Source organism: Oryctolagus cuniculus, chromosome 1 (genome assembly GCF_964237555.1).
Source record: "Oryctolagus cuniculus chromosome 1, mOryCun1.1, whole genome shotgun sequence".
NCBI classification, from domain to species: Eukaryota; Metazoa; Chordata; class Mammalia; order Lagomorpha; family Leporidae; genus Oryctolagus; species Oryctolagus cuniculus.
In genome coordinates this window covers 113,012,088-113,035,234 of record NC_091432.1, presented here as the reverse complement: position 1 = coordinate 113,035,234, position 23,147 = coordinate 113,012,088, and the positions used below count along the sequence as shown (strand labels likewise).

Here is a 23,147-nt window from a genome sequence, read left to right as displayed (position 1 = left end):
TGGTCTCCCCCTCCCCACACCTCCGCCCCTGCTGTCCTCACCCCGGCCCCCGCACTGAGCACACATTCCTCATTAGAAAGGAGGGGAACAGGTGCACAAGGGCTTTCTCTCCGAGCCCGCCTCACAACAGACTGGAAAGGAAAAAGGAAGCCATCCCTCCCTGCTCTGACTTTGAGCCACACACCCACTTGGGGAGTGTGCAGAGGAGCTCGGAGAAAAACAACCCGAGTGGAGGCAGGAGCCCAGGCAGGGCCTGCAAGGCTGGGAGACACTGTCACCCCACGCTGAGGCCCACCCCTGCCCTCACTCTAAAAGAGATGGCAGAATTCACGTGCCCAGGGATGCTGCAAAAAAGGCTTGGGTGGCGAGGAATAGTTCACTGCCACTGCCCAATCCCCAGGGCTGTCGGAGAGCATCCACTACTCTGCCAGCCATCTCTCGGGCCTGCAAACTTCTCTTGGATTACAGAGATTTCTGCTGGTCCCATTTGGCCCAACTCTAGTCTTCCCGAACTTCACCTAGTAGGGCCGGCGCTGTGGCCTACTGAGTAAAGCCGCTGCCTGCAATGCCGGCATCCTACATGGGCACTGGTTCAAGTCCCGGCTGCTCCACTTCTGATCCAGCTCTCTGCTGTGGCCTGGGAAAGCAGTAGAAGATGGCCCAAGTGCTTGGGCCCCTGCACCCATGTGGGAGACTCAGAAGAAGCTCCTGGCTCCTGGCTTCAGATCAGCGCAGCTCTGGCCATTACGGCCAATTGGGGAGTGAACCAGCAGATGGAAGACCTCTCTCTCTCTCTCTCTCCCCTCCTCTTTCTGTGGAACTCTTTCAAATAAATAAATATTTTTTTAAAAAATAACCTATTCGGCCAGTGCCGTGGCTCACTTGGCTAATCCTCCACCTGTGGCACCGGCACCCCAGGTTCTAGTCCCGGTTCGGGCGCTGGATACTAGTCCCGGTTGCTCCTCTTCCAGTCCAGCTCTCTGCTGTGGCCCGGGAGGACAGTGGAGGATGGCCCAGGTCCTTGGCCCTGCACCTGCATGGGAGACCAGGAGGAAGTACCCGGCTCCTGGCTACGGATCAGTGCAGTGCCGGCCATAGCAGCCATTAGGGGAGTAAACCAAAAGAAGGAAGACCTTTCTCTCTGTCTCTCTCACTGTCTATAACTCTCTCTCTCTCTCTCTCTCTCTCTGTCTCTCTTCTCTCACTGTCTAACTCTGCCTGGCAAAAAATTAAAAAAAAAAAAAACACCTATTCATTCACCTTCTTTTTGTTCATAGAGCTTTCTGGGGACCTGGAGCACAGGGCCACTCCAGGGGCATGCATGTGCATACATGAGGAGTCTTTACCTTCATCCCTAAGCAGAAGTGTCCCCTCGGCCTTAGCTGTGGCCACACCCAGCCCTAGAGGGGCTTTGCTGCTTTGAAGCCCGACCTTGACACTGCGATTGGACACCCCCCCCCCCGCTGTCCCCCTGCCACTCTGCCAGCATTGAGAGAAAGGGCAGGTGACAATGGGCAGGCAATTCAGTTACTCGGCTCGCCGGAGTTCAGCAGCGCCGGCCTCCTGGACTCACTCCCAACCCACTCCCTGACCCCTTTTAACTTCTCCAATCTCCAGGGCCACGGCGCCCTCTCACAGCTGCAGGCCTGGGGGGAGCCAAGGGCTGCTGTTGGTTCCAAATAGAAGCCCCAGTTCACGTCATAGCTTCTTTTGCTCACAGCCTCTTGGAAAACAAGGCAGTTTCTCACTTCTGCAGGCCCAGGACAAGTCTCTGCAGGTTGTGACACTTTCAATCCCTTCTGCTCCCCTCTCGGCGTCCTCTCTTCCCTCCTTCATCCTGCCTACCACCCACCACCTCTCTCTCTCTCGGAAAAATCTCGCCAGACCACCAGTGGCCTTGGAACCAACCATCCCGAACTCCTGGAACTTCCAGGAAGCACGTGACAAGGCGGCCACCCCAAATCTCTTCCTTCCTGTTGGCTTCCGTGGCGCCACCTCCCCTGGTTTTCCTCCGACACCCCAGGTGTCTTTTCCAAAACCTCCACTCACCCCTTAAACACCCGGTGTTCTTTCTCACCCGGTGCTGAAGACGCCCATATCCGAGTGCCTGGGTTCTAACCCTGGCTCTGCTTCCTGTGAATGCTGACCCTGGGAGGCGGTGGTGATGGCTCAAATAGTTAGGTTCCTGACAACCACAGTAAGACCCAGACTGAGTACTCAGCTCCTGGCCCTGGCCTGGCCCAGCCCTGCCTGGCTGCCGTGGGCATTTGCAAAGTGAACCAGCAGATGGGAGCTCTCTGTTGCTCCCCCTCTTAAATAAATATATAAAGGAATCAAGGCTCCGCCCCTCATCAGAGTGAAAGGCCCCTCCCTGGGCAGGCGTGGTCCTGGGTGCTGTTGGACACTCCCACCACAGCCAGGCCTCCTACCTTCGCATCGTGTGCTTTTTCACCTAGGAAGGAGCTCTGGGTGCCATGCACTGTGGGAGAGACCGCTGGGTAGGACTCGGGCTGAGTGGCCTGCGAGGACCAGGAGCAGGTGACCACTCTCTCACACAGGGAGTAAGCAGGGCACCTGTGTCTGCACCTGTGCGGGAGCCCTCGGGAGTCCCCCTGCAGAGCCGACCCCCTCGTGCCCGGCACATTTATCCCGCTAATGAGATGTTACTTAAAGCTCTAACAAGGCTCTTTCCACTGAGCAGGCTCAGTAAGAGATTCTTATGAAAAATAAATTCAGCACATTCAGCTCAGATTTCAGCATATTAGTAGACCCGCGGGGAGGGGCCTGAATTTACCCAACACCAGGCAGCTGCTGCCTTTTAATTAAAAAATAATAATGAAGAGCTCCTGTGATTTCTGGTCTCTCCCTCGGAAAGAGCTGCTGATTTCCCGTGTCAGAGGTTTCCATGGAAAAACTCAAGCATTTATGTCAGGACAAAACGCATTCCTGAACGGCTGGAAAAGACAGGGCTCTTTCCCCGCCTGGCCCTCCCACCCTCCTTCCTCCACGCAGCCCACGCTGCCTTAGCGCGCTGCTGTGCCCTCCCCACCCCCCCAGCCAGGTTCTGACCAAGCCCCGCTGCGCATCACCACATTATTAACCCACCGATCTGCAGTCACCTGCTGAGGCCTCTGTGTGCCAGGAGCTAGACACGCACGATGCCCAAGGCAAGGTCCCTGAGTCTAGTCTCAAATACAAGAAGTGCACAGTACAGGGGCCTGGACAGGCCTGCTGAGGTGACCGTGCATAGGAAAGGCTTCCAGTCCCAGAATCTGGTGCCTGAGAGTTCACAGCCCCTCACCTTGTATTTCCATTGCATGCCAAGTTCATGAGCCGAAAAGCCCCCCATCAATACCATCCTTCTCCTTGCATGCACGCTGGATCTCAAGACTCCTGTGGGGACAGATGGTCCCTGCCCCCATGCCGCTCTGGACCCCCTGCCCTAAGCAGAACTCTAGGGGCAAGGACTCAGGTCATCAGAACAGCAGGCACAGCGGTCCTGAGTCCACAGCCGGGCAGGCGGAGTCCCCGCCCCCTGGAAGCTCGCAGGCAGGCGAGGTCCCTTAGCACGTCCTTGGCCATTCCCCGGAGAATCATTCCAAAGTGAAGACGGCCCGATCACTTCCTGGAGCAGATCCCGTTGCAGCCCACCTCCCTATTGGTGCAGCCCCGAGAACCCCACTGCAGCCAGTGAGCGAGGCTGCCCAAGCCGGCCCATGTCAAGGGGGCAGGAGCCAACTGAACACAGGGAGAGCGAAGGCTGTGCAGCTCCTGTCCCATGGCCCGGCGTGGGTCTCAGCATGCAGCACACCACGGTGGTTCCCCCGGAATCTCTGTCTTCACAAAGCCCGAGTTAAAGACCGCCCAGGTGTTGTCATCCAAAGGTTCCTGAAACCAGCGGCCCGACCTGGCAAATATAAAGATTTCTGGGGTCTGGAGCAGGTGAAACTCGAGAAAACAGTTTCAGCTCCTCCCTCTTAAAATCCATGGCCATTGCTATGTCACCATCCTTCGTCTTGATGCACTGTGTATGACAAGACTCTAGGGGGGAGTAGCTAAGAGCCTGTGCCCCAAAGGCAACCAGTGGGTAAACTGAAATCTATTCCCTGGCTGTGTGACCTCTGCCAAGTTACTTAACTTCTCCAACTCTGTTTTCCTCACGCATAACAAAAAGGGTTAATAATAACACAGGTTGAACATCTCTGATTTGGAACATGAAATCTGAACCCTCCAAAACCTCAAAAGGTTTTTTTTTTTAATATTTATTTATTTATTTATTTGAAAGTCAGAGTTACACAGAGAGAGAAGGAGAGGCAGAGAGAGAGAGAGGTCTTCCATCCGCTGGTTCACTCCCCAGTAGGCTGCAACGGCCAGAGCTGCACCAAAGCCAGGAGTCAGGGGCTTCTTCCGGGTCTCCCACTACCTTCCCAGGCCATAGCAGAGAGCTAGATTGGAAGTGGAGCGGCCAGGACTTGAACGGGCACCCATATAGGATGCCGGCACTGCAGGTGGCAGCTTTACCCACTCCGTCACAGTGCCGGCCCCCTGAAAAGGTTTGGAGACTTGAGACGATGCCCTAAGTGGAAAATCCCGCAGCAGACCTCATGCAACGGAGCACAGCCAGAACGCAGGCGCCCTCCAAGTTCTACCTAGCGTTCCCTGCATGCCATGTGCACAAGGTGTGCACGGCACCTAAGTGAATTCTGCGCTTAGACTTGGGTGCCATCCCCAAGATGTCTCATTATGGATATGCAAATACTCCAAACTCTGCAACACTTCTGGTCTCAAACATTTCAGATACGGGTTACTCAAGCAGCAGAATGTGAAGGCACCTGGAAAAGCACTTCCTACACAGCGATTACTCAATACACGGCAGTTATCACTGTCATTGCCGTTATTACACACGATGGGATTGTAGACAATTTCCATTCCCTTGTCCTGACCCCGCTGTAGTTCTAAAACTCTCTTCAATGAGCATATATCATCACTTTATGATAACAAAAAATTTATCTTAGGAAACTAATGTTCAATTAAATTAATATAGTTTCAGCCAAAGAACCTTCGCAAGACGACAGATAAGGCCCTCTGACTGCGTACAGGCTCGTGGTGAGAGACGCACAAAAGTGCTGCATGATCCCAGCCCCACAGGGGAGCAGAGGCACGGGCTCTGGCCACCCACCAGGCCCGGCCTCGACCCCCTCTGGGCTACTCCTGCCTTCCAGACTCCAGGATGACTCTCCCAACACAGCCACAGGCGGCGGCAATGCCTAAACATTGTGGGTGGACCATGCTCCTAGCTCTGACCAGCCCTTCAGTCTTGAGTCACTTCCACACCCTCTCTGCCTCAGTTTCCCCATTCACACACTGGAGACAGGGCACTGGGACCCTCCAGCATCGGGCTGTGGTGGCAATGTACCCTGCCCGGCACCACCCTGCACACCTGGGTTGTATTGAACAAGCCTCAGCCCCTCTCTCCCCTCGTTCTCTGGCTTCCTCTCTTTGGTCTCTTGGTGGAAAAGGCCAAGTACAGTTTCAACGAATACACTGCTGATGTGTCCCAATCCTCCATTCCCGGCCTTGACCTCTTACCTCTCCGTAAGGACAGAACCCCAGTGACCACAGGACTCAATCTTAGCCTGTCCAAAACCCAAGGACCCACCACTGGGCAGAGGGGAAGGGAGACCCACAGGTCCCTCGTTACAGCAGTGCTGCCATGTCCAAGTGTAAAACAAAGTATTTTTGAACCACTTGACTAAGGTATGATCGACTTGCAAAAAAGCTGCCTGTGTTCACCGCATACGACTCGGTGAGTGTGGGGCTAACAACACACCAGCAGAGCATTGCCACCCCGGAGGCCACAGACACGCTCGTCACTTCCCAAAGCTCTCACCCCCTCTGTTAGGATTCTCTTGTGTCTGCGAGTGCGAAGAACACTCCGCATGCGATCGGGCCTCTTGGCAAAGGCCAAGTGCACGACACAGTGCTGCTGGGCACTGCGCAGCCAGCTCACGCATCTTGTACCACTGAAACTTCGGGGCCTGTGACCTCACCTCACCGTTTCCCCCTCTGCCCAGACCTGGCACCCACCCTTCCACGCTCCGCTCCCCGAGTCGTGACTACTGAAATTCCACATGTAAGTGAGATCACCTGGCAGGTCTCTTTCTGAGTCTGGCTCACTTCACTTCACATAATGCTCCCAGGTCCGTCCATGCTGTCACACAGGCAGGACTCCCTTCTTCTGTCGAGCTGAACAATGCCCCACTGAAGGCATATGCCACATTTTCTTCTTTCCTGCAGCAATGGACAACCTCTGGGCTACTGTGAATACCGCGGCAACCAACATGGGCGAGCAGCTATCTCCTTCGGGATCTTGATTTCAATTCCTTTGCATGAAACACTCACAAGTGCGACTGCTGGGTCATATGGTAGCTCTATTTTTACGCTCTTGAGGAATCTCCATACTGTTTCCCATATGGTTGCACTCATCTGCATTCTTCCAACACTGTATCAGGGTTCCCTTTCCCCACACTCTCACCAGCACTTGCTATCTTCCTGCCTTTTTTGTTATAGCCACACTAACGGTTGAAATGATATCTCACTGTGGTTCCATTTGCATTTCCCTGATTGTCTTTTCACAGGCCTGTGGGCCATTTATAAGTCTTCGGAGAGATGTCTACTCAGGTCCTTTGCCTATTTTTCCATCAGGTCATTGGGGGCTTTTTGTTTGTTAGCAAGTTGTAGGAGTTCTTTACATATTTTGGATACTAATCCCTTATCAAATACATGGCTGCAAATGTTCTCTGTCATTCCATAAGCTGGCTTTTCATTGTGCTGTCCCCTCTGTTCTTCAGCACCTTTTTAGTTTGCTGTAGTTCTACTTGTTCATTTTTGCTTTTTGTATCATTGGCAAGACCAACGCCAAGGGGCTTCTTCCTTATGTTCTTCTTTTAGGAGTTTTATGTTTCCAGGTCTTGTGCTCAGGTCATTCATTGATTTTCACTGGACTTTTGTGTATAGTAGAAGATATGGGTCCAATTTCATCCTTTGCATGTGGACATCCACTTTCCCCAGTGCCATTTATTCAAGAGACTGACCTTTGCCCATTGTGCATTCCTAGCACCTCTGCGGAAGATTAGCTGGCCACTTATGCATGAGTTTATCTGGGGCTCTCTATTCTATTCCACTAGTGTCTGCGTCTGTTTTCTACACAAGTACCACACTGCTTTGATTATTATAGCTTTCTATGATAATCTGAAATCACGAAGTCTGATACCTCCGGCTTTGTTCTTGTTGCCAAAGATTGCTTTGGCTCTTTGGGGTCTTTTATGGTTCCATTTGAATTTTAGGATTTTTTTCTATTTCTGTGAAAAATGCCATTGGAATTTTGATAGGGATTGCTTTAAATAGTAGGTCACTTTGAGCTGTGTGGACATTTCATCACTATCAATTTCTCCCATCCATAAACATGGGATATCCTTCCATTATATGTGTCTTCATCAATTAAGGAGCAATTTAATGTGGTAACTACCTGTTGTGGTCATTTTGGTTGAAACAGCACATTAAGGTCAATTTAGTAAATTTTATTGAAAGTTTATGCAAAGGGCTTACCCACGTATGAATACAACAGCCCCTGCCCTCAGCAAGTCCTTAGTCTTCTGGGTGGGACCGGCACCAGACACACAGTTCCAACAAACTGTGTTTAAAGCACCTGATAAACCTGTTCAAGGAGACTAAGAGGCTCAGCCTGGAAGGCATGGGTCAGCGGGCTGCAGCGGGGCCTTCGAGGTTGCACAGGAGTTCATCAGGAGGATGAAGAGGCAAAGACAAGCGGGCAGCACGGGTATGGTCCTGAAATCTGACCAGCACAGCACACGTAGAAAACTACACCTAACTCCACGCTTTGACCTCAGGCCCCAGGGCAGGAGGTGACAGACAGGATAGAGGGCTGGAGCAGGTCAGGAAGGGTCTTATGAGGCAGACGACCAGGGTTCTTCCTGCTTTTTTTTTTGGACAGGCAGAGTGGACAGTGAGAGAGAGAGACAGAGAGAAAGTTCTTCCTTTTTGCCATTGGTTCACTCTCCAATGGCCGCCACCGCCGGCGCGCTACGGCCGGCGCACCTCGCTGATCCGAAGCCAGGAGCCAGGTGCTTCTCCTGGTCTCCCATGCGGGTGCAGGACCCAAGGACTTGGGCCATCCTCCACTGCACTCCCTGGCCACAGCAGAGAGCTGGCCTGGAAGAGGGGCAACCGGGACAGAATTCCTGCTGCCCAACAGCTTCCCTGCCTCGGGCAACGCCACGGCCCTAGCCTCACCGTCACTCCATTACTGAACCATCACCCTTGGTGAACAACGTTGGGAAGGCCTCTGAATGCCAAGCAGAGTGGAGTCGCCAGTACCCCTTCACCTGGCCGCCTGCACACCGCTCAAGGAGCTCCCCAAGCCGTCCCGGCACCTACCCAGTGTGCCCCCCCCAGGGGAGGCTTTGCTTCTGTGTTGAGTGGCCCTGTTCAGCCGGCAGACGCTGACATGGCTTTAAATATTTAACCACTTTGAATATGTTGGTAATGACAATAACTTTGCTGATGGCAGCTCAAATTAAGCTCCGGATCAAATAAGATTTGTTGACCTTAAAATACTTTTAATGAACTCCCTGGCCAGCTTTCCTCATAGCAGATGGCCACAAGGGGCAGCTGTGTACCCTGGGAAGAGCACTGGATTGGGAGTCTACCTGCAAAGAGAGGGAAATAAATGGTTCTCATTCTCTTTGTGTTGTGAGACTCTTTGTGTTGTAAGTGAGCTATATAGCCTGGGGGTGAAGATGCCTGTGTCCCACATCAGAGTGCCAGGGTTTGAGTCCTAATTCCAGCTTCTGACCCCAGTTTCCTACCAATGCAGACCTGGGAGGCAGTGGCCATGGGGCTCCTGCCATCCATGTGGATTGCGTGTCTGGCTTCCCCTGACCATTGCCACTGCAGGCACTGGGAGTGAACCAGTGGACGGTAGATTCCTCTCTCCCTCGCTTTCTTTCTCTGTCTCTCAAGTAAATATAAACAAAATAAAAAGCAAACCAGATCATACTTGCAACAGCGCTTCCTTCTGTGACTATTATTAAGAGACAAGAAAGCAAGACATCATTACCACTGATTGCTAGAGATGCTCCCAGCTCACTCTCAGGAGTCTTGCCAGGCTTCTTACCCAGAGGGACACGAGTGAGGCAAGAGGCCCAGCACTGTCCCACGGGCCCCCAGAAGCCAGCCAGCATTAGCTAGGGGGCAATACCCTACCCCACAGGGAGATGGTCCTCCTGAGGGGCACCTGCCCCCGCACACAGCTCCACGTGCTGCCTACGTTACAAGCGCTTCTCAGCTAGGCTCTCTCTGCTGAGTTTGTCTTACCTTTGAAAGTGGCTTTGGACGTGGCGCTGGCCCTGGGTACACACAAGGGGCTCTGGGTACACACAAGGGGCAGGCAGTCAGTGGCACTTTTCTTCCACTGCATAGGAAGAGAAACCACTACCTGGCTCCTGGCCCAGTGAGGCATTGGCTCTTCCTGCATCTTTGCAGGAGTCCTAACCCATCCCCAGGTAAAGTGAGAGGTCTGAGCACGCAGCCCCACGGTAGCAGAACCATCCCAGATGTCCTCGTCAGGGCTCTACAGTGACTCACCGATGGAGAAACCCACCCCTTCTTTCCTCACAACTGCCTCCTTCCCTGGGGTCCGCCAGGCAGGTAAACAGGGAGACCGCCAGTTGAAAGATTTTGGCCAAGCAGCCAACCCGAGCACCTGGCCCTTCTCCGCACTCAAGGTGGAGAGGCAGCCCAAGGCAGCCTGCCCAGTCTGCCCAAAGCCACAAGGAGGCCAATGGGACCAGCTAATGCAATACACACAATTTCATTACTAACGTGAAAATTGATTCTAACTCATGGAGAAAGACAAGGGCAGTCTGCCTGGAATGTTAAGTCCCAGGGGCCAGGTTGGATGTGCTGCGCTGTGGAAAGTGGGCCTTCCACCGGGTAGCTCCCACGGGGAGGGGATCAGACACCTGCCCAGTAGGCCATGGCGAGGCTCACCAGGACATCTTCTACCTCCTGAAGAAGCACCTGCTGCAACCACAGGAGAAATAAGTCCTCCCCCACTGCCTTGGAGCCCACGTGATGCACCGCCCTGTCTGGGGAAGCAGCCCCATCGTGGGGCCAGGCCACAGGGTGGGCTGGGGTCGAGCTTCCTCGGAGCTCTAGGGAAAGCCAAGGTCCCCTCAGGACTGAGTTCTGGATGCAGATCTGTGGCTGGGGCATCCAAGCACGCTCCTGCTTATTACAGCAAAAGCATTGACACAAGGCCTTTACGTAAGCACGGCCCCTGGCCGTGCCATGTGGCTTACACAGATACATCCCTCTATCTCCTCCCGGATCTGATCTGTGCCCTTTAGGAGGAAAACCCAGCAAGACGTTGCATGGTTTTTTGTTTTTTGTTTTTTTTTTTAAGAACAAGCTAGTATGTGTTCCAACCCTACCATGGAGGAACACATATTTATTCTACAACAGATTCTCTCATTCATTATTGAGCACCTATTTTGTGCCTGGCACGGGACCAGACCGAAGCCATAAACAGACGCCGGATGGCTCTGTGTGAGTCTCACTCCCCCACCAGCCCGTCCACAATACCCAGTGATGTGCACTAAGTGGGGAGGGCACAGAGGACTCGGAGAAAGGAGAGGGGATGATGCATTCCACCTGGAGGCTTGGGGCGAGCCGTGGTTGCTCCCTTCATGGTGGGTTTCCGGGCAGGACTCCCTGGGGCAGCACACAGGCTGTCCCAGAATACTGCACTGGCCTCATGTGTACACGCCCACCTGCCTCTCATCCTGCCCAATAAAAAGCAAGGCAGCATCTCTGTTAAGGATGGGGCAGGGTTCTTTAGCAGCTTCCTCTGTGGCTGGGACCCTTCCAAACATCCAGACACCCCCAGCCCAGTCCCCCAGTGACCACAACCCCCGCTTCCTCCTGCCTCCTATCCCCTCCTCCCTGGAGTGCCTGTGAGCCGGGCCAGGAGAAAGTGAGGGCACTGCGGAGAGAAGAGGGGGTCCCGCCTGCCCAGTGACCCAGGCAGAGACGAAGTCACGGCGGTACAGAAGAGCCAGGCTCTCCAACCACGGCGGCAGCCACTGCTCTGCTTCAGGGAGGCCTCGCAGGCACGGCGCCCCAGCCCCTTCCACCTGCCCACCTCCTTCTAGAACTGCAGTCTCATGGAGCAGTGGTAGAGGGAGGCCCCCAGCTCCAAGCCTGCGCTCATCAGGGCTGGAGCATGGCAGTGCGCACTTGGTGGGGGCTTGGCCTCCCCCTCCTGCCACACTGCAGCCCCACCTCCCAGTCCTTTCACCCAAATGGCGCCTGTGGAAGGGGACTCTGCATTTGCTGGACCATCTGGTTAGAGGGGGCTCATCGTTGTGCCTTCTGATGGACATGCCCAGTGTGACATCGGAGCGACCACGCCCTTCCAGCCCACCTGGCATCATGCGGGAACTGGGTCATCTGCCTTCTCCCTCTGCACCCAAAGCCAACCCTCTCTAGGTCCACCCGGATCCTTAACCAGTGCTCTGGGTCCGACCATTCAGCCAGCTAGGCATGCACCTGCCTGCCCCCCAGGGCGGTCGGCAGCCTCACTCTTTTCCTCTCAGACACCATCGGGTCTGGGCCTCAGGCTCTCCACAGCCACGACCCCCCGTGTCCGAGGCACCTAGACACGGCCAGCTTTGGAGAACCCAGAAAGGAGGCGAGTGAGGTCCGACCTGTCCTTGCTGAACCACTGCAGGCGCCTCCTGCCTTCCCGGAGCTCCCAAACCACCTGCTGGCGCACACCCTCACATCGTCACAGGAAAACGGCCTCACACTTATCACTGTAGAATATTTCTTAATTTGTCCTTTTCTTCTCTGTGGAAACATCTGCCCGGCTTCAGGTTCCTGGCACCGCTCGCCCTCTCCACGGCGGCTCAGCAACACACGCGACGCTGCCAGAGTTGCTTCATCATCTCCGCGCTCCCCCAAGAGGGACTTGAGCATCGCCTCCGTGTGTCCTGCTCTCCATCCCTGTCCCTGGCTTTGGCCCTGCAGCCAGGAGGCGCCAGCCAAGCGTGCCTAGACTGTATTCCTGTGCACTCAAGCCTACTATAGAAAAATTAAAATCACGCCCGCTGATGGAAGGCAGGGTATGGCATCATTTTCATATCTGGAGGACTATTCATTATGTGGGAGTGAGGTAGGAGGAGTGTGGGAATGCAAATTGGAGCAAATGGGCATGGATATGCACATAGGAATTCAACTTCCATGGAATTCCTGCTATAATAATAATACTTCACGTTTTCCACCACCGACTGGCTACACTCGGGTACTAAGTACTTCGCATCTTTTTTTAATTCACTGACTCGTCCCTAAGCTCTCCTCCGCTGGTTCACTTCCCAAATGCCTGCAATGACCCCCGGCCAGGGGCTGAGAATTCAATCCAGGCGTCCCATGTGGGTTGCAGGAAGCCCCGAACTTGCATGGGCACCTCTGCCTGCAGCATCAGGAGGAAGCTGGAGTCGGGGACGGCGGCCAGAATCAGAGCCAGGTGGGGCGTGGGCATCTCGACGGCTACGCTAAACGCCTTCCCTGATCAAGCTATTTCTATCCAAAAAAATGTTCAAGGGCTCTCCGTTGTGTTCAGCATTAAGTTCCAACTTCTAGGTGGACACGAGACCCTCTATGATGTGACATTGCAGGGAATACTCTCCCTCCCCCTAGGCAGGTGACACAACCCTCTTTGGGCCAGCCAACAGGTGCAAGGCAGCAGGGGCCTTACAGACACAGAGACCTTGAACCCCACTGCCTGGGGGCATGCCCCTGCTTCTCCACCAAGCCCTGTGGGGCCTGGGCTCAGCTGCTACAGGGGCCACCACCACCCCCTGCGGGCAGGGCTGTTAACAGGACTCAACCAGGCAATCCAAGGAAGGGCCCGAAGACACAACCCAGCTCAGCAAGTGCCCGGCGCCATCGTCAGAACCAACACCAGCAGCCCCTCACTGTCCCCTCTGCCGCCTCTCCCTCCCGGTGCCCCCTGGGCCCCGCCACAACAGGATCCTCTCTGTCCGGAAGGCTGTCACCCTCACCTTTAAAACCCAGCTCAGGCTGCAGTGCAGGAACTAGTCCTCCTCCAGGAAGCCTTCCCTGCCGCCCACATCTGATTTCAAAGCCCTCTTCTGTGTCCCCAGGCCCCCCGCGTCAGCTCCCTCCCTGGCACACCATGTTGCACTGTCTGCTCCTTGACTTCTCCACTACCCAGCAGTTCTGTGCTGAGCTCGGGAAGTTGCCCTCTTAATGCTGAACTCACAGCTGGCAAGGAGTCGGTGTCCCAAAGAACACCCACTGCAATAGGTGAACCAATGAATGAAGCAAGTAGCAGAAACCAGGGCTCATGGCCAAAGTGTCCAGGTCACTGCCCTTCCACAGGAAAGCTCGGAGCATCCGAATCCCCCAAGGAGAGGCACAGGCGCCTCCGCCTAGCCCTGTGTGTCCAGACCCTGCCGAAAACTCTGGCTGAGGCAGGAGTCACAGGAATGCACTTGGGAGGGAGGCAAGGCTGCAGGGAGGCCAAGGCCATTGCCAGCAAACAAAGATGCTAATTACGAAGCCAGTGAAATGAAACCAAGGTTTGGGGGTGCAGCGAGGGAGTCCACATTAGAGGAAGAAAAACGAGGGCAAAGCGAGCAGAGTGTTTGAGCAGCTGACTGCGACTCAGGAGGGGAAGGACAGATTAAATCAAAGCCCTGACAAGCAATCAATGGACATTCAATTAACAGTCACAATATAAGGAATTTACACAAAACGTCTAAACACGACCCTCTCCCCCTCTGAAAAGACCTTGACTCAATGCCTCCCAGCTGGGGGGGAGGGGGGTAGTCCCTGCTGACACTGCAGGGCCACAGAGCCTGCACCCTGGGCAGATCCCATGGCATGGGGGCTCCCAGACCAAAGGAGGCTGGGGCGGGGTGGGGTAGGGTGGGGTGGACCCAGGGGGATGCAGAGAGCTTAGCTGAGCCCCTTCTAGGACTGAGGGGAGGAAGCAGCCAAGGAGTCCAGGAGGACCACCCTTGACCAGAGCCTGGGCAGCCCAGTGACTGCAGACGCCCTGGCTCAGGCCTTGGGTGCCTTGCTCCCTGCAGTCTATGGCACACGGAAGGTAAAACACCTGCCAGGTGCTCTGAAACCCTTCTTCCTGCTCCCAGCATCCAGAGATGGGGCACAGCGAAGCTCTTCACTTGAGAGTAAAGGGGAGAGGGAGGGGATGCCACCGCTCCACAGGACAGCTGCAGGTCCCGATGCAACCCTTGGCGGGACACCCTGGAGCCAGGCTGCGAGGCCCTAGGAGAGCTCAGCTCTGCCCAGACCCCCTAGGCCAGCCCCTAGGCCTCCGGGCCAGAGTTTCCTGCCCCAGTAAAGTGGGATGACGCCGGTGCCCTCCCAGGGCTGGCGTGAGCAGGGACGAGCACCTGGGCAGAATGCCTGGGCTGTGGGGCAGGAGGCTCTCAGGGTCTGCGCACACATTTAGGCAGTGCCCCCGAGCAGGCGCCCACAGCAGGGTGGAAGAGGGCAAGAAGAAGAGGCGGGGAGGAAAACACCACTGCTCCTCCTGTCGAGACCCACCACGTGCACTGACCCAGTGCAACGACCTTCAAGCTACCTACAGTCTTGACCTCTGTGGCCCTGGTGGGCGAATTCTCAGATACTGCAGGTACCACCTACACAGCGAAATCTCAAATACCCAACAGTGTGTAAGCCCCGACAAGCCCGGTGTTGAGCAGAGCTCAGCTTCCTCCCAGGAAAGCCCAGGCGCCGGCTTCAGATGCTGAAGGCCTGCACCCTCCTGCTTAGCCCGTCCCATTTTCCTAAAATTGAGCCATCACCCTCATTAAAAAAAAAAAAAAAAAGATTTATTTATTTGAAAAGGAGAGTTATGGTGGGGGGGGGGGATCTTCCACTAACTGGTTCACTCCCCAAATGCCCGCAATGACCAGGGTTAGCCCAGGCCGATGCCAGGAGCCAGGAGCTTCTTCCCAGTCTCCCACACAGGTGCAGGGGCCCAAGTACTTGGGCCATCTTCCACTGCTTTCCCAGGCACATTAGCAGGGAGCTGGATTGGAAGTGGAGCAACTGGGACTTGAACTGGCGCCCATCTGGGATGCTGGCGCTGCAGGCCATAGCTTTAACCTGATATGCCACAGCGGCGGCACCACATCATTTTGAGTTCCTTGACTCAAAAGTCACAGCTGTAGGTCTCATCTCTCTTTTCCCTCTTCATTTTTATTTAAGAGGCAGAGAGGCGGAAGGAAAGACAGAGAGCTCCCATCTGCTGGTTCATCCCCAAATGTCCACAACTGGGGCTGGGCTGGAGCTAAATCCAGGAGCCCTTGCGAGTGGCAGGGACCCGGTCTCTTAAGCCACCCAGGCTGCAGCTTTCTTAAGTGGGTGTTTTCTGCAGCCCTTGACGGTCCTGAACACACAGGCAGGACAGAGGTGCTATCCACTGTAGGGAAGAAGGCCTGGTGATCAGAGCTCCCCTCGCCTCCGAAATGCTCTCCAGCTCCAAGTCCCCCCATAGCCCAGAGGTCTCGATTTTCCCACATCCTGGAGCTCAAGGCACACCCCCTCGGTGTTTCCTAAAACCTCCTTAGGTCTCTGAATGCCATTCAGAGCAGGGCCCAGCAGAACCCAGCCTGCCCAGTAACCTGGTCGTCAGAAGACGAAGGTGTTCCTGGAAGGCAGGGGTCAGGCTTGGCAGGAAACGCCTGCCCAAATTAAAGTTCTTAAGCACTGGTAACTGAAATAGATAACTGGGGGCTTACTCACCCAGCCGCAGCTACCTCCTCAACCGGAGACGCTGTGCGTTGGCAAATGTGCTTCCCAACACGCCTTGCTGTGCAGCTCAAGGACTCCCGGAACCGGTCAGCAGCGGGGCAGCCCTCAAGAATGGGGCACCCACCCCCACCCCCACCCCCACCCCCACGGCAGCCAGGGACAGTGTCCTGAGCTGCCACAGCTGGGTTCCCGTCAGGCTCCCTCCACCCCCAACAAAATTTCCTTCCCTGCACCCTCCTCCCTCTCACCTGCCCCCAGGCCATCGGCGGATTCATTTGCTCACCATTATTCTTAAAACTCAAATTTTATTAGCAGTAGAGCATGAGTAATAAATACTAATACACTGTTTGCACTTGAATTAGCCCGGCACGTCCTGGGACCACAGGGCTATTTGTCAAAGGCAGACTTCCTTCCCCACCAGCACCTGGCAGTCGGGACACAGGTCCTTCCAAGGTCAGGGACACACAGGTGCTAAGGAAGGATAGGAGGGCCCCTGAGCCATCAGGAAGGGAGTGCTAGAGCTGTGACACTGGAGAAAGAACAGGACTCCAGCTCTGCTGCGACCCTGGCTGTGGGATCTGGCACATGTCCATCTCGCCACTCTGGACCTCTGTCTCCTCATCTGTGAAATGGGTCAACAGCACCCACCTGCCAGGGTTGCTGGGGACACAGGAGACACCGGATGGGAAAGCCCCTAAAAGCAAAGTTCACGATGTGAAGCTGAGGTTGTGGCGTGGAGGGTGGGGCTGGGGGAAGGAGGCTTTTCTCTAACAGGAGCCTTGGGATACACACGCATCAGCCTGACCTTGCTCCAGGGATGGACAGGCAGTGAGATCCCCCACACAGCTAAGAGGGGCCGGCCTGGGCACGTGCGTGCGCAGGTGTCAGGAATCCAGGTTGCATCAAACAGGGGTGCTCACGGTACCCAGGCTGGGGCTCAGGCTCAGCTGAGCGAGTCACGGCCAAGGGCAGTCCTGCCAGTGCAGATGGGCACCTTTCTCCTCTCTCTCTGATGTTCAGCAACCTTGCGTTTCGTGGCAGACACTTGGCAAGATCCTGCAGAGTGCCGGGCCCTGTGTCAGAGTGTGTGGCACAGGACTGGATGGGGTAGCCTGGTCCCTTGGTCTCCCAGAGCTCAGAACCCAGGATGGAGGCTGAGCCACCAGGCAGTGTGGGAAGTGCTCCAGGAGCACACAGGGGTAGCGTCCCAGAGGCTGAGGAGAGCACACACAGTAACAAGGCCAGAGCAGGAGAGGAGGTGGAGGAAGGGAGAACAGCATGTGCAAAGGCCCTAAGGCAGAGTACAAAGCTGCCCCAGGGAACCAGAGTCAGCACTGCAGAGAGGCAGCTCTCAGTGGCCGGGATCCCTGAGAGAGGCTCTGAGGAGGGGACCCACAGTCCCTGACCTCAGCCAACCCCCAGTCAACCAGGAGTGACAGAACCAACGCACTGAAGACAGATACAATCGTCAGCAGCCGGAGCAGCATGCATGTCTTTGATGAGGTTTAATATGTAGCCAACAAGAGCTGAAGGGGTGAGTCAGGCAGGGCAGGCCTCCCAGAGGAAGTGAGCTGGGCTGAGCTGGCCAAAGGTTTCATCCTCCGGGGTCCTAAGTGGACCACCAGGCCCCTCATTCTCCCACCTGATTGGAGGAAGCCTTGGACGACAACAGAACTTTATCTGATTGCCAGTTGCACACAAACTGAGCACAACGCCATCCCTCTCACTAGTCCAGGCCACACGTCAGGGCGGCTTAGCGTGAGTCGGGCTAACTTGCTCAGCCAAGTAATAGAGGGACCAAAAGTGCCGACTGCCCGTCTTCCCCAGCCCAGCACACCCTGGAGGATGGGAGGTGCACCCCTGGGAAGCAGCAGGGTCTCTGGGAAGACGCACACCCCAGCGCAGGCTGGGCACAGCCAGGGAGCTCCCTCCCCCTCCACTGCTGGGTAAATGTGGCCACTCGGCCTCTCTCACCCGCAGGGGACTCCCCTGGAGCCTCTCCCGCCCTCCAGGACCCCGGAAACCCTGCAGCGAGCACAGCACATCTCACTCTCCTGCGGCTGCGGCTGCGGCTGCGGCTGCGGCTCCGGCTCCCCACTGACTGCCAGTGCGGAAGCAGCTCCAGTTTAGGAGCAGCACGGGCGCTGGGGCCGTTCTGCACGGTCCACGTGGCCGGTAGGAGCCTGCAGGGGCAGAGCGGCAGGGATGGCACGGGTGCAGGAGCCGAAGCCCAGGTCGGCACAGAGGACGGGCTCAGGGCCACACCTGCGCCTCTCAGTCCTTGACTCCGTGCTGGCTTTGGGTCAGACCTGGGCCACCTTCCACTCTGCACAGGCTGGTTCTGTGACTTTAGGCAACTTAGGTAGCCTTTTTCTTTAAAGAAAAAAAAAAGGATTTGTTTCATTTATTTGAAAGGCAGAGTTACAGACAAAGAGGGCAAAATAGAGAGGGAGATCTTCCATCCACTGGTTCACTCCCCAAATGGCTGCAAAGGCTGAGCCTGGAAGAACAGTACCGGGGTTGGGCCTCTGCCTCAGAGCCTCCTCCTGACCCACCCCACCCCTAACCTAAAGTCAATGTGGTCACCCCATACACCCCTCAGTTCTCACCAGGCCCTCAGAGCCCCCTAACGCTGGGCTGGATTGCGTTTGAGCAGAAGGTGCAATGCTTAGGGCCCAGGTCCAGGCACACCCAGGGTCCTTGGGTGCTGATTCAGCTCCCTTGCGGTTATACTAACCTGAGAGCCCAGTCCCATGAGCCATGTGACAAAAGGCATTCTGGGCACCACCTGGCTGATTCTCAAGCCCCGCATCTGTGAGTCGAGGGCCATACACGCAAGCCTTCCACAGCCGGGCTCATTGCGAGGCTGGGGCCCCCAGACTCAGGGCCCCTGCAGACACGAGCTCACAAAGGAAGCCATGCATTCGGGGCCAGCGCTGTGGCTCACTTGGTTAATCCTCCGCCTGCGGCACCAGCATCCCATATGGGCGCTAGATTCTAGTCCCGGTTGCTCCTCTTCCAGGCCAGCTCTCTGCTGTGGCCCGGGAGTGCAGTGGAGGATAGCCCAAGTGCTTGGGCTCCTGCACCCACGTGGGATACCAGGAGGAAGCACCTGGCTCCTGGCTTCAGATCAGCACAGCGCCAGCCGTAGTGGCCATTTGGGGGGTGAACCAATGGAAGGAAGACCTTTGTCTCTCTCTCACTCACTAACTCTACCTGTCAAATAAAAAAAAAAAAAAAAGAAAAGAAAAGAAAGGAAGCCATGCATTCAACAGGTAGGAGAGCACTGCAAAAGGGGAACAGAGCTAAAAGGTAAGCTTGGGTGGCATTCGGCAGAGCAGTGAGAGGCTGCCTGTGATACCCGCACCCCACACCTTCCAATCCCAGCTGCCTGCTCACGCGCACCCTAGGGGGCAGCAGGTGATGGCTCCAGCTCCTGGGCCCCTGCCGACCATGAGGGAAACTGGGGCTGAGTTCCACCAGCCCTGGCTGCAGTGGACATGTGAGGAAGATCTCTCTCCATCTGTGTCTATCTCTCTCTTTCTCAGACTCTCTGCCTTTCAAATAAACAAAACAAAACAAAAAAGTTAATTTTGGTGCCAAGAATTCTGAAACCCAAGCACAGCTTTTTCTTAATAAGCGTTTGCCACGGACTCTTGAAGACCCCTCCGTCACGTGCGGTGAGCACCTGCCGTGGGCTGCTACGGCCCTAGCTGTTGAGGAAGGAGCCCGTGTCTGTGTTAGAGACGGATGGTGACCTCTGAGGACCTCAGAGATGGACGATGACCTCTGAGGACCTCACAGAGGCATCCAGGCTCAGCGGGACCTGGCCTTGCCATCCCTCCCCCCGCTCCCTGGGAGCTGCTTCAGTTCCTCCCCTGCTGGGGGCTGGAGGCTCCTTAGGGAGGCTCTGGCCACTGTGGTGCAGCAGGGCTATAAGAGAAAAGGGCAGGCCTGGGTGATACCAGGCTCCACTGCGTGCCCTTATGCAAGGGACCCGAGCATCTGTGACCTTCCCTGCCAAACAGGAACTAAGCACTCCCGCAGCGTGGGGCTGCTGTGAGGACTTGCAAGAGCAAGTGCACATGGAAATTCAAGGAGCAACGGGGACAGTGGCATCACTGGCCCAGGAGGAAGGACAAAGGTCAGCACCAGGGGCCTGCTTGGTGGTACCGCAGGGTTAAGCCGTCCCCTTAATGATGGCAGCATCCTGTATTGGAGCACCGGTTTCGGTCCTGGCTGCTCCATTTCCAATCCAGCTCCCAGCTGATGCACTTGGAAAAGCAGCAGAGATGGTCCAAGTGCTTGGGCCCCTGCCGCCCATGTGGGAGACCTAGATGGAGTTCGGAGCCCCTGGCTCTCTGGCCCACTGGGGAGTAAATCAACGGATGGAAGCTCTCTCTGTCTCTGTCTCTTCCTCTCTCTCTGCCACTGTGCCTTTCAAACAAATAAAATAAATCTTAAGAGAAAAATTCAGCTCCAGGTTAAGCTCCGGAAATGCCCCCTCTGACGCCCCGCCCAAGCCCCTTCCTTGGAGAGGAGCCTGGGGAGGAGGGAGGCCAGCCACCGCTGAGGGAAACGCGCTTTTCCCGCTGACTTTCCGCTCCCAGATAGCACGATTGCCTTGTTTACTGCCAATTTGCACCCTACCTGGCAGAGCTCATGTTCCAGCCTATTTACTCTGGACTCTGGCAGGACTCTTACCTTTCAAAGGAGACTCACATGGTGCTATTCTGGCTCAAATAAACTGGTGAGCTTTCGCCACCTAATTGCCCACCCTGTGCTCTTAGATTTGGGTCATCGAATTTCCAGCCCTCTGATGCAGCACCACCCAGCCCCCCAAGGCGCAGCCGCCCCCAAGACCTCAGCTCCCCACCACTCCCAGGCCCAATCTGGCAGCTGACGGATCGGCCAGACGCCTGTGCACATACTTCCCCAGGGCCCGGCCTTGGAGTGAGCCGCGGGCACCTGCTCTCGGGAACGGACGGATGCACAGCTACCTTCAGCACAGCACCAGGCGACAATCTCAGGCGCGAGGCAAATGCCAGCCGTGGACATTCTCTGAGCAGCCAGGCCATCACCCTCCCAGCCAGGGGATTTCAGCGTGGGGAAGGGAGCCCTGGAAACCCAGCGAGGACGATACTGCGTGCTGGCCTAGTTCCTGCTCCCAAGGTGTCTTCCTGGCGGCTGGCAGGGGTTCCAAGGAGGGGGCAGAATAAAGACCCAAGGTCAATAGAGTTGCCTCAGCATAAGGTTAAGCTTCTGGTAGCTTCAGGAGCCACTCACGGCCCGAGCCCCTTCGGCACGCCATGCAGGGCACTGGTTGCTCTCACCTGCTCTCCTGTTCCCAGCAGCCCAGCAAGGCAGTGCCCTGTATTACCAGCGGTCAAGACCATGGCCCAGGCTGCCTAACTTTCATCCTGGCTCCACCAGGATGTGACCAGGATGTGTGACACACCAGGATGTGTGACCGTGGGCAAGCAACTGGATCCCTGCAGGTCTGTCTCCTCTGTGTAGAATGGGACAACACAAGCATTGTGACACAGCAGGTTAAGCCACTGGCTGTGACACCAGCATCCCATATCAGAGCACTGGTTTGAGTCCCAGCTGCTCCGCTTCTTATTGGGCTCCATGCAAATACTCCTGGAAAGTAGCAGAGATGGTCCGAATACTTGGGCCCCTGCCTCCATGTGGGAGACCCAGATGGAGCTCCTGGCTCCTGGCTTTGGTCCGGCCCAGCCCAGGCCACTGTGGCCATTTGGAGAGTGAACCAGAGGATGGAAGAGCTGGCTTGCTCTCTCTCTGTCTCTGCCTCTCTCTCCCTCTCTGTCACTCTGCCTGTCAAATAAATAATCTTGACAAAATAAACAAATAAGCACTTAGCCCTGCTGAAGAGTCAACATAAGCTCTAAAGCACCTAGAACAGCACCTGGACTACACAGGTGCTCGGCGTCAGCTTGCAGAAGAGGTGGTGGAGGAGAGGGAGAGAGAAACACGGCGGGGGGGGGGGGGGGGCCGGGCGAGGGGCTGAGGCTGCAGGAGCATCCCCGGGGGCTCTGTCTGCAGGAGCATCAGCTGGGACGCTGGGGGCAATGATCTCAAGCTCCTTCCAGGAACAAGATTCTGTGATTCATTTAACCTCCCTGGTTGTGCTTTTCCCAGCAATCAAATAGCCATTGTCATTGCTGGACAAACGCAGCTCTATTCTGTGTAACGGCCTCAACCTGGGGAGAGCAGGTGTTCCCGTGCCATGTGGGCAGGCCCCGGGCAGCCTGCAGAGCCCTGGCAGGGAGCAGGAGGCTTTGTGGCCTGATTCAATTTCCCAATCAAATAATTATGGGGTTTCCGGCTAGTTACTGACATTCCAGAGTCCGGAACAATAATCTCCTCCACCCCCAGCCCTCCCTGCCTCTCAGGTTGGGGCCCTGTGAGACCTCTGCGTTGGGGGAGGGGTGGAGTGAAAAACTGCCAGCAACCTGGCAGCCTAAGCGGTCCTGCAGCTCCAGGGCTAGGCCCGCTGTGCGGCCGAGGCACCCGAGACCCACGCTAGTCTTCTCCAACTCTGCAGACCCCTCTGCTGCCACCAAAAAGAGGGCAGCCCCAGTTCCTACCCTGACACCTGTCCTGATCTTACAAACTGGGCTGGGGAGACACGGTTGGGAGCAAGCATGCACGGCGGGAACAATTGCGCCCCCTCGCCCTGCTGCGAGTCCCGGACCCTGCTCATGCTATCTGCCGACTCCCAGCTAACAGCCACGGACAGCAGGGGCAGCGGGCTGGGCCTGGAGGCAGCGGCGAGCGGGCCGGCCCCCGGCTGGTCCTGCCAGGACTTCCCGGAGTCCAGGGTCCTTCACTGATTGTCCAGTGTTGCTAGTGGCCCTCTCCATCAGCAGTCAAAGAAGCCAGGCCAAGGAAAGACCAACGTGGCAGAGGCATGGGGGTCCACTGGCCGCCCCCATGCTGGCTGACAGCAAGACAGGCAGGGGCTTGGGGTGTCAGCTCTTAAGACAAGCTGGAAAAGGAGTGAGGAGGCAGAAGGAAAGTGGGGATTCCATGCATGCATGCACACGAGCACACACACACACACACACACACACGCACACACACACAGCTGCCACAAGGGTTTGAAATCAGACTGCCTGCGTACCATGTCAGCTCCGCTTCACCCCAGCTAGGAAACTTCCCAGAAACCAGCCAGCGACTCTGCACCTCAGCTCGTCCTCTGGAACGTGGTGCGACAGTAGCACCTTAAGGTG

General features: G+C 56.0%; 1 protein-coding gene across 4 annotated transcripts in view; it reads right to left on the bottom strand.

The window, feature by feature from the left end:
• GRIK4 (glutamate ionotropic receptor kainate type subunit 4) overlaps window positions 1–23,147 on the bottom strand; it is a 435,012-nt gene that overhangs the window by 403,336 nt on the left and 8,529 nt on the right. The gene's annotated exons all lie outside the window — the stretch shown is intronic.